Source organism: Citrus clementina, unplaced genomic scaffold (genome assembly GCF_000493195.1).
Source record: "Citrus clementina cultivar Clemenules unplaced genomic scaffold, Citrus_clementina_v1.0 scaffold_5, whole genome shotgun sequence".
Lineage (NCBI taxonomy): Eukaryota > Viridiplantae > Streptophyta > Magnoliopsida > Sapindales > Rutaceae > Citrus > Citrus x clementina.
In genome coordinates this window covers 27962460-27978173 of record NW_006262201.1, presented here as the reverse complement: position 1 = coordinate 27978173, position 15714 = coordinate 27962460, and the positions used below count along the sequence as shown (strand labels likewise).

The window sequence follows — 15714 nt, the reverse complement described above, 5'->3', positions numbered from 1 at the left end:
AATGTAGCTTCAGATAATGGCTCCAAAAACCCACATCTGGCCAGAATTTCAGCCGGAGGTACTCCAGCAGTTAAGTTAGTATCCAGACTTGGTTTACCCTTCAGAAGTTGTTCAGGCAACTTAACCAGAGTACTTTCAAGGGCAGAGGGAGTTGCACCCGGGATAACCTTTTGCTTGAAAGGCAATGCTCTTGCTGTTTGCAAGTGGAACTCTATCTATTAATGGATTAATGGAGATGGACCTCTGACTCGCCTTCAATTTGTTTTGTTTCAAGTCTTGAGGCAGCTCGGATTGCCTATAAAGAGAATACAAATTTATTAGTCACATTGTCATGTTTACTGATCACTAATATGAAGGTGATAACAAAGTGAATATCGAAGTAGAATGACAGGCATGGTTATAACCCAAAGATCGGCCCATAAGCTAGCACCAGACTTGGGAACAAAAACTGCAACATTAGACATACGTTTGACAGCAGGAAGAACATCACTACTCCCCTCAACGGCAACCCATACATCTCCAATTCCAAATGCCTTCAGACAGTGTGAACTGTCAGACAGTTGAACCTATATAAAACCCAATGAACGCAGATTTTGTAATACTGTTACAGGTATCGACAAAGATATTAGCATCCACAACATATTATTGTATAAGATAAACAATGGGGAGGAGCAGGGGCATTCTACATATTGTTAGACATCTTGAAGCCATCATAATAGGATTGATCAAATGTTAGGTAACCTACAACATTCGACAACTATTTTTCATATTACATGTGCCCTTAACTCAAACTGGGAAAAGCAGATAATTTCAAAAACTTAAATTTATAGATGATTCTACTAGAATACTATACACAGTAAATTTATAACATTTTTAAATCAAAACACATCATCTTTTACCTGAACGACTCTTGAGTTGCACAAACCAGTTTCACTGCACCATACCAGAACTTTGTTGAACTTTCCTGGATCGACCGGATTGGACCTACTACCCCCCCTTCACTACAGCTAACAACCACATAATTTAATTTTTTTAAATTGGCATGCCAGACAAATTTGGTCAGTTACAAACCTATTTTTGCTTAAAAATGCATCCATCAAAGGACACTGAATCGTCACTTCATTTTGTTAGTCTCCATTGCTCGCATATTCACATCAGGGTAACGAGCCAAATGTCGCCAATTTACCCACACCACATTATTATGGGTTTTTATTGTTTTGGGTTTTTGTTAATTTAATGAGACAGAATCTCACATCCCCTGCCATTTCCTCAGCTAAATTTAGGAGAAAAAGCCTTTATTGCATCCATTTCATAAGAGAACACCAACATATGCATTAATATGTAGGAAAAGGAAAAGACAACACTAACATATGCATTCATATGTATGAAGAAGCAGACTTTTACAAACAAAATCAGTTGTCAGGCAATAACATGCAATGACCAGATATCATTTCTTTAAGAGTACCTGGTTTCCCAGTAATGCCAGATTACAAGATCTTACTAATTGATGACCAAAGAAACTTCACCTCATCATTGCTACATTTCACACTGAACAACATTTAAACATCAATGAACAGGATCTAACCAGTTTTATTATGTTTTTTGATCATACTGATAGACTCACACTAAGATGATGAGGAACTGCAAATTACTTGACTAAAGATGCTACTTTTTATTGTTAAAGCTTGGTCAGTATTCATTTTGGTGGGTGAAATTTTTATTTTAGTTATTAGAAGCAAATATCCAGTAGGGATCATATAAAGGTCGAGAGATATCTGGGTATAAAAAGGAAAAAGAATGAAGATCCCCTGTTTCTTCCCATTAGCTTCCCATATTCTTTATCTTGAGATATCTTCTCCAAGCTAACCCATATATCGAAGCATAGTTCATACATTAGAAAAATTCTCCATCATTACAGATGATAATTTTGAAGGGTGAGACATGAGAGACACACTCTGTGTTTGTTTCACCAAACTCAAGTTAGTTGGATATGCTAAACGATATTGACACTGTTCAGTGACAATATTCAGATCAAGATTCTGTAACTTTTTCGGTCAAAATGAAAATAATTAAAAAATTATCATCAACCCACAATCGGGGTTAGTCGTTGGGCCAATTGCTCAATCTGAGGCCAGAAAAATTTAGTGCTACTAACCATCTATCCCATTTTGAGGTGCTGATGTCGCATTGTGACATCGGTTAGCAGGTTTCAGTTGCATTGACCAAATTTATTAATTGTTTTCACATTAGGATCAAGCAGGAAGTTAACTGCACTTTCCCAGGATCCTGGATGATGTCTGCTATTTGGCCTTAGAAATTGGAAGATACCTCCACCTTCGTAACTCCTTAGACATTTTAATGGATATTTTAATTGGCAGTCAATAGCTAATATTAACCCCAACTTATGAGCTAGCATGCCCAGGGAGACAATATTTAATTTATCTAGTTCACATCCTAGCAAGTCACTTATTAAGTGCCATCACTACATGCTACAGTGGCATAGCTTCTCGTTGTTCTTAGTGTACATTTGACTGCAACTAAGAAGTTTAATGAACCATTTGTAGAAGATAATATCATTGAGTTTATAGACTCTTTAAGGGATACCATGATTACCCGTGAATGAGATGCTTCTAAAGATATTATCATCAAAAATATTGAAGAGAAAGGCAGTCTTGATTTTGTTTCATATAAAACTAAATGAGCTTAAAGGCAATTACCTAAATCGGAGCCAAATATGCTTTCGCAATTTACTTTTCTTGTAAGCTATCCCATTGTGCCCCACCGGTATGCTGCCGCCCATATTTTACCTCGAGGATCAATTTCTCCAGCATCATTCCTGGGTAGATATGCCTGAGAATTCGTTAGTGCAAATAAAAGCAAAACAATAAATAAATAAAATGACTACAAAGGGTGACACAGATAGAGAACAAATTACATTACCAAATTTCAATGTAAGACAATAAAAATTATCGGGGCAAAGATAAAGATGTTACCTTCCATTTGTGACTTAAGCATTTGAACCAATATTGATCTTCAGCTACAGCTATTGGCTCAATCAATCTCTTTATAATCGCATAACTGAGCCATGAATCACCAACACTAACCAAATCAGCAGCCATATATGAAGCTGACTTAGCCTTAACTTTGTTAAAGGGCATAGATAAATTGTGAAAGATCCCATCAATGCTAGCAAACAAATTCATCTGAAACTTATCAATGTCTTTCCTTGACTTCGCATAAAATCCTTAACCCAAGATTAAGGCACTGAATTCTGAAGAGAAACAACCCTCAAAGGCACGGTCAATGCGTACGTTTTCGATTTCCAATTCTCAAATTCTTGTTTCAATTTCTCATCCTCTTCTTGTTCTGTGCCTTGAGTAAGCAATTGGCCTTGTTGGGTGACAATTGGAGTGAGAGGGAGCTGCGTGGGACCGGCCGAGCAAATACGGACTCCGAATCCGAGAAAGAGTACGACGGTAGCAGAAGCCAGTTTAAGAGGGAGCTTGAAATGGCGATAGAGAGGCTGTCGGTCACTGTGAGCAGTTGGATTAATGTGGGTCCGGGAGAATCTGATGGCCTGAATTGAGCGTGGTTTAGTGGGGACATGGGGAGCAGGGTAGGGTATGGCAGTTGAGAAAGGGCATAGGAATTAAGAAGAGTTTAGTTAACTACGAATTTTGTTTTAAAAATTATAACAAAATAAAAATTGGAAATAACTTTTTGTTAGTAACTTTTTAAAAAGAATGATGATACAGTCATAACTCTTACGTGTTATTAATTTATTAGTTGAATGAAAATATAAATAATAAAAATAAATTATGTGGACCAAAAGATATTTAATTCAACTAATTTTATCATATCACATTAATTTGTACAAAATAAATTTATACAAGAATTTGTGACTATATCATTACTTTTTTGAAAAAGTTAAGGAAAGTTTTTTAAGAAAGTTATAAAATAGACATTCTCTTTTTGTTAGTAACTTTTTGTCAGCTATAGTTTAAGAGAAATTTATAAAAATAACCTAAAAACTTTTATAATTTTTACAATTGGCCCTCTAAAGTTTTTACTATCATAATCAGCCAAACATAAGGTTTCTTCCCTAAATTACTCTTGTCTATCAAACCAAACGCAACTTTTCTTCTCCCTCTTTATCAAACCAAACGCAGCCTTGAACTCTTAAATCATCACAGGCAAATGGCAACGGCAAACGATGACTGCGAACGGTAAAAGTGAACTAAGATCAAAGATAGCCAAATCCATTCGGATCCAACACCAATCGGACACAATTCTAACAAAGTGAAATAGAGCCCAAAATCTAGGTAAGCTAATTAAAAGGAAATTAGTTTTGTAAAAATATTGCGTATTAAGTGTTTGATGAAATGTTTCTTTGATTGTTTATACTTTGTTTTTGCATCACCGAGTGTTAAGAGATGTTTTGTCAACTTGATTTCGTGCGACAAGAGAGTTTCAGTGTGATTGTATGTTAGTGCGACAGGCGCCTGTCGTACTAAATTTGTGCGACAGGTGTGAGTTGCACCGAAATTGCGCCTGTCGCACCAACTTCACGTTAAAAAAAAAAATTGTAACATGCTACCTGTCGCACCAAGCACGCGCGACAGGCGTGAGTGACAGGTGCGCGTGCTTGTCTCCCAGATCTTGTGCGACAGGGGCGTTGTTGCGCCTGATCAGGCACGATATCTCCCGGCCCCAAGCCCACGCCAACTTCAATCTTCACCCATGCACTACACCAACAACTTCGCCCATGCCATCAACATCACAAACACTTCAATCTTCACTCACCATCACCAGCACAACAACAAAACCACAACATAAAAGAAGAATAGAAATAGAACATGCTTCAAAATCTAGGGTTTTTAAATTAATCTTTGATTTCAGATCTTGACTGAAATTTTGGTGATGTTGACTATCAAGGATGGACTCTGGAAAGCCGGCGGCGATGAGTGACCACCTTGAGAAAGAAATCGTTGGTTAGAGAGAGAGAGAGGAAGTTTGATGAGAATGGGAGGGGTATTTTCGGCACTTGAAAGGATTTTTTGCTAATGTTGATAGGAAAAATTTCGGAGGGTAAAATGTGAAATTATAAAAGTTTTTAAGTTATTTTTATAAATTTCCCTAGTTTTAACAACCGATGGACCTAGCTTAATGGTTTTCCAACAATTGTGTTTTGTTAACTACGAATTTAAATTTTGGGAGAGTTTGAGGATTAAAAATTGATTTGCATTTTGTCCACCTTTTTACTTAAAAAAATGATATTTGGCCACAAAAAAAATATTATCATAACAGAGGTGATAGTATTATAACATAAACGGTGTTGTCCTTTTGTGGGCCATAAAAATAATATTGATAATATTCAAATATCAGTACTGAAAAAAAAATTACAAGCTTCATATAAATACATATTTGATTTTAACTAGAGTATGTGATTTAAAAAAAAAATAGTTCACCTTATGTTAAAAACTAATTTTAAAAAGATAAAAGTTTTAGAATACTCTAATTTACTTCACGTTTTTATTTCATTTTTTTTTTCACAACACAACTTTAAAATAATATGCTAGTTATAGTAATTTAATAATTTATTTCTTAAAAGTTCTACACTCTACTAATAAAAAATATACGTTAAGCCTTAATAGCGTTATATTACTTTAATATTTTTTCAACATATGATCAGACATGAAATAAGTGGTGAGTGAATGTTTAGACACCGAAATATTCCAAGTGGCAAACTCCAGACACTAATTTTCCTTTTCTTTTTAATCTATTTCATAAACTCCATCTCCATGTAATATATAGATAATCTGCTTAATATACACCCTAAATAAGGCGCTAATCTAAGAGTATAATGCTCAATCCTTCCCTATGTATCACGTTTTGCAAACGTGTCATTCAGTGATAGAGGCTATTACTTCGAGCCCACTCCAATACACTATTCCATGGCCCTCCAAACCGAAAAGAAAGAAACCGAATGCCTATTTATAGCTTCATCTACTGACTCAGCAACTCATGCCTACATTTCAAATTGGGGTTTCACTTCATACTGAATCTTATTGTTGTCATCACTTTAGGGTTTCAATTTCTCACTCATTCAAACTTGCTAAAAATGTAAAATGATTCTTTCTTTTTGTTTATGAAAAAATGATATTTGAAAAGAATACTGATTTTATTCTTCTCTGTTTTTTCTACAGTAGAATTATAGAGGATTTATATATAAGTTTACAAGAGCTAATATTCACAAAACAAAGGAAAGTAAATAACGATCCCATATTCAAAGGGATTACAAATCAGCCACATATAAGGAAACAATCTCTCTCAATTAGTCAAGTGAAGCCAACGAAATCTTAACACTCCCCCTTCAAGTTGGAGCATGTATATCTAGCATGTTCAACTTGGTTGTTAGTCTCTTAAACACCTTTCCTCCAAGAGCTTTTGTAAAAATGTCTGCCAACTGTAAATGAGATGGAACAAATTTGGTGATTATCTGACCATCGTACATTTTCTCCCTTACCACATGACAGTCAAGATCTATGTGTTTGGTGCGTTCATGATATACCGAATTTGCTGCTATGTGAAGAGCAGCTTGGTTATCACATAATAGCCTTGCTGGTCCTATGGAAATTTGCATATCATTGAATAAAAATCTAAACCAAGTGAGCTCACAAGTTGCTGCTGCCATGGACCTGTACTCAGCTTCTAATGATGATCTTGAGACTGTTTTCTGCTTCTTTACTTTCCAAGAAATCAAAGAATCCCCTAAGAACACACAATAACCTGTTGTTGATCTTCTTGTTATACGACAATTTGCCCAATTAGCATCACAGTAAGCCTTTAAAGTAAAGGAATTGCTTGAGGAGAATAACAAACCTAAACCAGGGCTGCCCTTTAAATATTTCATAATACGAAGAGCAGCATCCCAGTGAGGCTTTCTTGGAGCATGCATAAATTAGCTTAAGATGTTAACTGAGTATGTAATGTCTGGTCTCGTAATTGTGAGATATATTAGTCGGCCAACTAATCTCCTGTAGCGAGTTGGATTATGTAGCAAATCACCTTAATGGTTTGTGAGTTTCAAATTCATCTCCATGGGAAAATTTACCGGTTGAGCACCCAAGTATACAACATCATCTATGATTTCTAAGGTATATTTTCGTTAAGAGATAACAAGACCTGCTTTGGACCTTGCAACTTCCAGCCCAAGAAAATATTTAAGATGACCGAGATCTTTGATATGAAATTGCTAGTGAAGAAATTGTTTGAGATTATGTATAGCGACTGCATCATTTCCAGTTATCACCATATCATCTACATAAATAAGAACCATGGTTATAGATGTGCCTTTTGTCTTCACAAACAACGAGTAATCCGAATGTGATTGAATAAAGCCAGCTTTCTTGACAGCATGAGAAAATTTCGCAAACCAATTGCGAGGAGCTTATTTAAGCCCATAAAGGGACTTATGAAGTCAACAAACAAGCTTCTCCCCCTGTCGACAAAGTCCCGGCGGTGGAGTCATATATACTTCTTCTTCTAAATCACCATGCAAAAAAGCATTGGTCACATCCATTTGATACAATGGCCAATGTCTTGCAGTTGCCACAACAAGTAAACAACGAACAACGGTCAATTTAGCCACAGGAGCAAATGTCTCAGTGTATTCCAGGCCTTCTTGTTGAGAAAATCCTTTGGCAACTAATCGAGCTTTGTAACATTCAATCGTACCATTAGAATTGTATTTGATATGATAAACCCATTTGCTGCCAATGGGGCGATGGCCAGCGGGTAAAGGGACCAAGGACCATGTCTTCTGTGATTTGAGAGCATCAAGTTCACATTGCATAGCCTCTTGCCATTTCGGATCCAATATAGCATGAGCATAAGAGGTTGGTTCTAGGACACTTGAAATGGTGTTAACAAAGTGTTTATGAGTAGAAGACAAAGAATCATAGGAAATGTATTTGCTTAAAGGATATTGAGTACCTGACTTAGTTGAAAATGACTGACTTGAAGTTGCAGTTGATGGTGTTGTACTAATCTGTCCACAATGAAAGTCACGAAGAAGAACAGATGGTTGCCTGACACGATCACTTTTACGAATAGGAGGGGCAGGAGAAGATATAGAGGAAGAAGGGGAAGGAGTTGATGACAATAAAAGATTAGGAGAGGGAATAATGGTCTCTAATGTTGGAGGGACAGGATGAGTTGCAGGAGGAGATAGATTATCGATGTAATCTAATATCTCAAGTTGAGGAAAAGTGCTATCTAATGATTTTTCAATACGAAGAGAAGGAAAAATAGACTCATGAAAAATGACATCACGACTGGAAAAGAATTGGTGAGTATGGAGATCATATAATCGATAGGCTTTTTGGCCTATAGGGTAACCAACAAAGATGCATTGTCGAGCCCGAGAATCAAACTTATTGGACGGCTGTAGATTTGTTGCATAACAGAGACATCCAAAAACTTGTAAGTGAGTGTAGTTAGGTGGCTTATTATACAACAACTCATATGGAGATTTATATTGCAACAAGGGAGTATGAAGACGATTTATAAGATAGGCTACAGTAAGTAAACTCTCCCCCCAAAATTTTAAAGGAAGATTGGCATCCATTCTCAAAGCCCGACTAACGTTTAAGAGATGACGGTGTTTTCATTCCACGACACCATTTTGTTGAGTTGTAGATGGACATGAGTTTTAAAATAAAATACCAAGGGTGGATAAATAAGGTTTCATGGAAAGAAATTCTGAGCCATTATCACTTCTAAGACATTTAACTTGACAATTAAATTGAGTGTTCACAAAAGAAATAAATGCTTTTATTAATCCTTGGGTTTCGGATTTAAATTTCATTAAAAAAATCCAAGTGAAATGAGTGTAATCATCAACTATAGTCATGAAATAATGTGCCCCTGTATGAGTTGCAGTACGAAAAGGTCCCCAAATATCACAATGAATAAGATCAAATGAATGCAAAGTTTGAATAGAACTTAAAGAAAATGGTAAACGAGTTTGCTTTGCCAAAGGGCAAGTTTCACAGGAATATTGAGAATCAAATACAAATGCAGGAATATTATTGCTTAAAAATTGTGAAGGTGCTTTTAAGGGATGTCCTAACCACTTGTGCCAAGTAATATGTGTAGTAAAATCAGCATGATGGGTGATTGAAAAAGAAGTTGGTGTAGACTTCACTTGAGGAACAAAGTAGTACAAGCCATTAAGCTGCTTCCCCAAGCCAATCATCTTCTTCGAAGCTAGGTCCTGCAATATACAGAAAGTGGGAAAAAAAATGGATTGAACAATTCATGGCAACAGTAAGTTGACTCACTGAAAGTAAATTAACATGAAATGATGGTGCACATAATACATTATTAACATGTAGGTGGTTTGAGAGTTGTGTTGAACCAATTCCAGTTATCTAAGAATAGGCACCATTAGGCAAGGTTACTTGAGATGACAGAGGAGTTTTAATAGGTATTGAAGTTGCTATGTGATTTGTTGAACCACTATCAATAATCCAGTGATTCAAGTCTGTCTTTTGCGTATTGAAAGATGAACAGAAAGGTATAGGGATACCTATGTAGTTTGATCGAGCAGGATTGTTACCATTTCTAAAGAAAGCTTTTATTTGGGCAAGCTCTTCAGAGATAAATTGGGGAGTTTGTTCAGTTGGTGTCTTTGCTAAGTTCTGATTCATTTCAGCACTAGTTTAATGCACAACAGGTTTTCTGCTTCGATTTGGAGGCTGAACGTCTTTGCCATGAAGCTTATGACCAACTGGGAATCCATTCAAGTAGTAACAACAATCTACTGAATGAGTTGTGCCCTCACAGTAAGTATGAAAGAAAGATTTCTTCATTCCTTGTGGCTTGGGATGAGAGGATGATCCTTGTTTGGTTTGTTGTTGTGCATCAAATTGTGTTTCTCTGGATTTATCACGAGCTTTGATACTCATGGCATGAATGAGATCAATGCCTTTGGCTTCAGTAAGTCCTCGCTGCTTTTCTTCCTCACAGAGAAGAGAATATGCCTTTTTGACAGTTGGTAGAGGATACATTAACATTATTTGTCCTCGCAAAGCTGAGTATGTTTCATTCAATCCCATGAGGAATTGTCCCAGCCTAATCTTTTCTTCTTTTTCTTTCAAGTCTTTTTGTCCTCCACATGTGCATGTGATTGAAGGACTGCAAGTAGTTAGCTCATCCCACAACATTTTTATCTTTGTGTAATAAGAAAAAATTGAATCTTGATTTTGTTTCAATTCAACAATAAATTGCTGAGTTTGATAATGGTGGGAAAAATCACCTCGAGAGAAACGTTCTTGAAGGTCAGTCCAAATCTCTGAGGGTGTCTCTAAATAGAGTACACTATTGCAAGCTCCTGATTTAGAGAGTTAAGGATCCAAGAAAGCACCATATCGTTGCAGCGCTGCCATAAAGAATGTTTTGGATCATCTTCATCTGGTGTGTGAATGGTTCCTTTAATGAATCCCAGTTTGTTTTTTTGCACTAAGACTCACTAGCATAGATCTCTTCCACATAGCATAATTTGTTCCATCTAAGACTTTTGGAACAAGAATCATGCCAAGATGATCAGAAGCATGAAGAAAAAGAGGGTATGAGGAATCAACCATAGACATAGACATAATGTGATGAGAGGTTTGAGAGGATATATGATTTGGTGAATGATTGTGACTGCTATCACTATCAATATCATCCATAAAAAAAAAAAAGAGAAGCGAAAGTGTTTTACTGAATCAAAACCATTGCTCTGATACCATGAAAAAATGATATTTGAAAAGAATACTGATTTTATTCTTCTCTGTTTTTTCTGCAGTAGAATTATAGAGGATTTATATATAAGTTTAAAAGAGCTAATATTCACAAAACAAAGGAACGTAAATAACGATCCCATATTCAAAGGGATTACAAATCAGCCACATATAAGGAAACAATCTCTCTCAATTAGTCAAGTGAAGCCAACGAAATCTTAACAGTTTACCTAGTTTCTAATTTTAAAGAAACCCTTTGGTGTTTTTGATAGACATTTACTACATGTACGTTCTTAGCTCTTAATCATATTACTGTGTAAATTTTGTGTTCTCTGGGTTTTCTTGAATCTGTTGGAAGATTAAATAAAAATCATTTCCATTCAAGAACTTTCATTTGGGGTTATTTTAATATAATATTCCAAGAAAAGAAGTGATTTCAAATTCTAATATTTGCGTCAATATAAGTAGTCAAATTGAATATGTTAGTGAAATGCTGCCTCACTGTCCCATTGAATATGATTCAGCTAACAGGGCTAGAGCTTGTGGATGCCAGTGGCACTGAACAAAGTATTGGGTGGTAATTATAAGACCACGCTATGCCCAAAACCCAAGTTAGGCGATTACAAATACGAGAATCAATGTCACTTTGCTAGGAATGGAGAGGATAGATTGCCTAGTGAAATGCAACTTTGTAGAATGCTGAGAGATGTGCTGAGAGATGAGGATAGTTGTCGATTTCTTCATGTAAATGCTGAGAGATGTGCGGAAGTTTCTACTCAGTTTAGGCTCAGTTTAAGAATAGCCTGGTGATAAACATTTTGAGTGGTGGATCTTCTGTGGATAACAGAAGTAGGTCTATTCAATGGGAACGCGACAAGGGGCTTGCTAACTTGCTCAGGTTGTGCAAATGTTAAAAGCAGAATGCCAGTTGTATGAAGTTATGTAATTTTCTTTATAGAACTATGAAAGCTTGGAGTCCACGATTCAATGGAATCTCGAGCTGTGCCAATGATAGTTTCAAGTACTTTTTCTACTTTCAATGTCCAGACTAAGACTATTTCTAAGCAGCAAGTGCAGGATGTAAAGTGCAAATCAAAATAGACAGAAGTGAAGAGGAAGATAAGTGGTATATATGTTGATTGGATTGAAGATATACCACTTTTGCCTAGTTCTTAGAACAAAGCAGAAAGCTGTAGTTAAAAATATACCTTCTGCTAAAGATAAGTAGTCAATAGTTCTATTAGTGCATAACTTTGCGGTTAAGGATGATCGCTGTCTATTTTAAGAGCTTTTAATAGAATTTACTAGCCCTGATTTTCAATCTCAGTGTTTTGCGGTTGTTATCGACATCTCTCTGTTACATTTTTCAAGTTTCATTGATAAATTTGTAGTTAGCCTTATGAAGAATGCACACACCATAACCATGTACGTTAAATAGCAAACCTGCATTTTATTGAACTGTGAACTACTGATTCAATAAAGCTCAACATAAGCTAACAAGTATTTGTGAAATTGCTTCATGGTACATTGTTTGAAGTATTTAAGCTAATATATGATTATTAATGGGCTCGTGAGCCAACCCCATTAATTATATGTACATATGTATAATGTTACCATCAATATGATATGTGACATCCCATAACAGCTAATTATAGATCTTTATCCATATTCATAATTTGCCTTCTGGCTTCCACTGCTCGTCACTAAATTCAAAATCCATTGCACCTCAAAACAACATGAGAAATCTTATAGGCAAATCATGACCAGTTCAAAGATAATAGCGATTATAGGGAAAGAAAATTAAAATCGAAGACGCATATAAAATAATCAAGCTACTGATGAAAAAAATAACATGAAAGTATAAGTATTTATACTATACCTTCACTTATTAGGAAGTTTGTTTCGCTATTGGGTAAGATCAAGCTCTCTGCATATCCTATTGGCAAAAGGAAATCACACACGTGTGATCTCTCTCTCTCTCTCTACACACACACACACACACATATACACACGCATATACATATACATGCATGGTCATCATCTTAGAAACCGATTGAGAAATCATTGTCAGAGTTTGAATTTGCGCAATGACTAGTCATGTTGCTAAAAGGAAAAACGATTGAGATTGAAAGAAATTCATTATCATCAAATTGGTCCAATATCCACTTCACTGTGTGGATCAAATACATTTTCGAATAGTGTACTGATCTACAATCTACTGCAATAATTTTTTAGGACCCTACATCAACAAATTATGGGATTAGTTGGTTTATTAACCCTAATACATCCGGACAAGTCAATCCTTTCATGAGAAACAAAATGAATTTTGCATCCCTGAAACACAACATACTCAGCTAGTTGAAATTGTGGATATACGGGGGTAACGTAAGCATGCTTTCACAATTTGAAAGATTTATTTTTTTAAGATTTAGTATTTCTGGGATCCTATTGAGATAGAGGGGTGGTGAAGGTCTATAGATTTTAACTTGACAGCTTCCTATAACCAAAGATACATAACTATACTAAATGAGCATCATTGAATTTCAAAGTTATTCATTATAAATACTTAAAGAAAGAAAAATATATACTTTGGTAATAGTAATACATTATACCTTTTCTCTTTTCCAAATTTGCTTAACCTTACTACAAGGCAAGCTGAGTCCAATCAGGTTCTCCAATTCAAAATCTGATGTCAGTATTTTCAAAAGATATTTATGCAAACGGAGATTTCTCAATTCTAAAGGATGGCATTCTAAACCTCAGTGAAGTTGCACCCTGGAGCTTATAATTGGAACACCATCATACTCGGAGATATAAAATTTCAGCAATCTAAAATTTGACATTGTTTTAAATGCTCCAGCATGTAAACGTATGTCTCTTATCCTGGAGAATTCAAGAATATACTTTCGGTTGCATGTGTCCCTTCAAAAAAGAAGCAAAGAATGAGGTGGCATAAATTTTCTCAGGAAAAAAATCCTAAAATTTATAAAGAGCTCCATAATCCTAACTACTTCAATTTCATAATTTTTCTCAAATTAAATTGCATGTATTTAATTTTATTTTTATTTTTTAGATAAACTTAAATAAATTAATTAAATAATTTTTCTGTAGATCGATCTCAGACTTCTCGCGATATAATATAACTAGGTACTCTTATACTTTAGAGTAAATTAAATACTTTTAATTCGTGTTAAGTTTTTACCGCCGTTGCTGGGAGAGGTATTTATTTTGTTTTCTTTTTTTTTTCTTTTTTTACTTTTTGTGTAAATTTTCATTTACCTCCTTTTTCTTTCTTAAATTATGTTATATCCACAAAATCTTTCTAAATCTCACTCACCCCAAAAATTCTAATTTTTGGATCATTCTTCTCATAATTGTAGTTTGACCACAAAATTATAGAACTTTTTGAATAGGTCCGTTGCCAATATTTCCCAAAATTCTCAATTTTAGACCAACAACTTGAACTTCTTTGGACCTTATTTGGACTCAATAAACTGAATATTGATTTTAAAAATTACTATTAAAGCCTAATAATTTGAATTAATCACTTAATTGACTAGTAATATTTAAAATTTGAAAAGAAAAAGAAAAAGAGTTTACACTTTGAGATAATTTTTTTTCTTTCTTTCTTCTTTTAATTTATGTAATTTAATTTTCGCACTTATTTTATTTTTGGCATTTACTTTGTTTACCGCCTATTTAGTTATTTTAATTTTAGTTAATTACTTTTCAGTTTATTTATTTTTATTGCGCATTTTTTTCTTGCACATTTATCTTATTTATTTAATTTTCATTTTCTTTTTAATTTGTGTAATTTTCATTTAGTTTTTTTTTTATTCATTTGTTTGTGTAACATCTTTAGAATATAATTTCACACACCTCTCCACAAATTTTCTTCTCTTCTTTCCCCTCAAATTCTTATTCTCATCTTTCTTTGTAATACATTTTCAATAAATAAAATTAGTTTTATTTCTAATTTTCAAATACCATTTTTTAATTATGTATTTTTCAATTTTAATAATTTCATTTATTTCAAATATGTTTAGCTAAATACTAATAGTTAGGGTGAGGTAAAACTCTGAGTAGAAAAATATGATTTAATCAAATTCTATTTTTAATTATATAAATTAAATTATTTTTTATTTAATTTGATCCATATTTTATGTTTTGAAATTTTGATTTATTGTAGACAAACATGGGAGTTTGGCACATGAATTCTTAATATCTTAGCATAAAGTATGGTAAAATGGTATTTTGACTTATTGTAAACAAGTTAAGTTTTGGCACATTAAGTACTTAATCCATAATAAAATTAATGGGAAAATAATTATAATTTATATAATTAATCTTTTGGGAAATAAAATAAAAATAAAAAGAATTTATTAAATTGTACTTACTAAGAGTGGATCCATGACCCTAAATAATTTAATTTCATAACTTTTTTCAAATTAAATTACATATATTTAAATTTTATTTTTATTTTTGGGATAATCTTAAATAAAGAAATTAAATCATTTGTCTATGGATTAACCTCGAACTCTGAGCTACAATATAACTAGATATTCTTGTACGTGAGAGTAAATTAAATAGTTTTAAGTCATGTCAAACACCATCATGCTCAGATATATAAAATTTTATCAATCTAAAATTTTATATTGTTTTGAAGGCTCGAGAATCTAATTAAACGTATGTCTCTTATCCTGGAGAATTCAAGAATACACTTTCAGTTGCATTTGTCCCTTCAGAAAAGAAGCAGGAATAAGTTGAAATATATTTTCTCGGGAAAAAAAATCCTAAAATTTATAAAGAGCTCCTTAAATGAAGACAAAACCCTCACTCATTCAACTATTTTTTTGAGTCATTTTAGTCTCCTTCAATTTTCCCCATCTGAAACTTTAATCCAAGCGTTGGGTGTAAGTAAACTAAA

At 34.2% G+C, this 15714-nt stretch overlaps 1 pseudogene; it reads right to left on the bottom strand.

Annotated features, from left to right (window-relative positions):
* Positions 1 to 2713: 2713 nt before the first annotated feature.
* Positions 2714 to 6958, bottom strand: LOC112098105 (annotated as a pseudogene).
* Positions 6959 to 15714: the final 8756 nt, after the last annotated feature.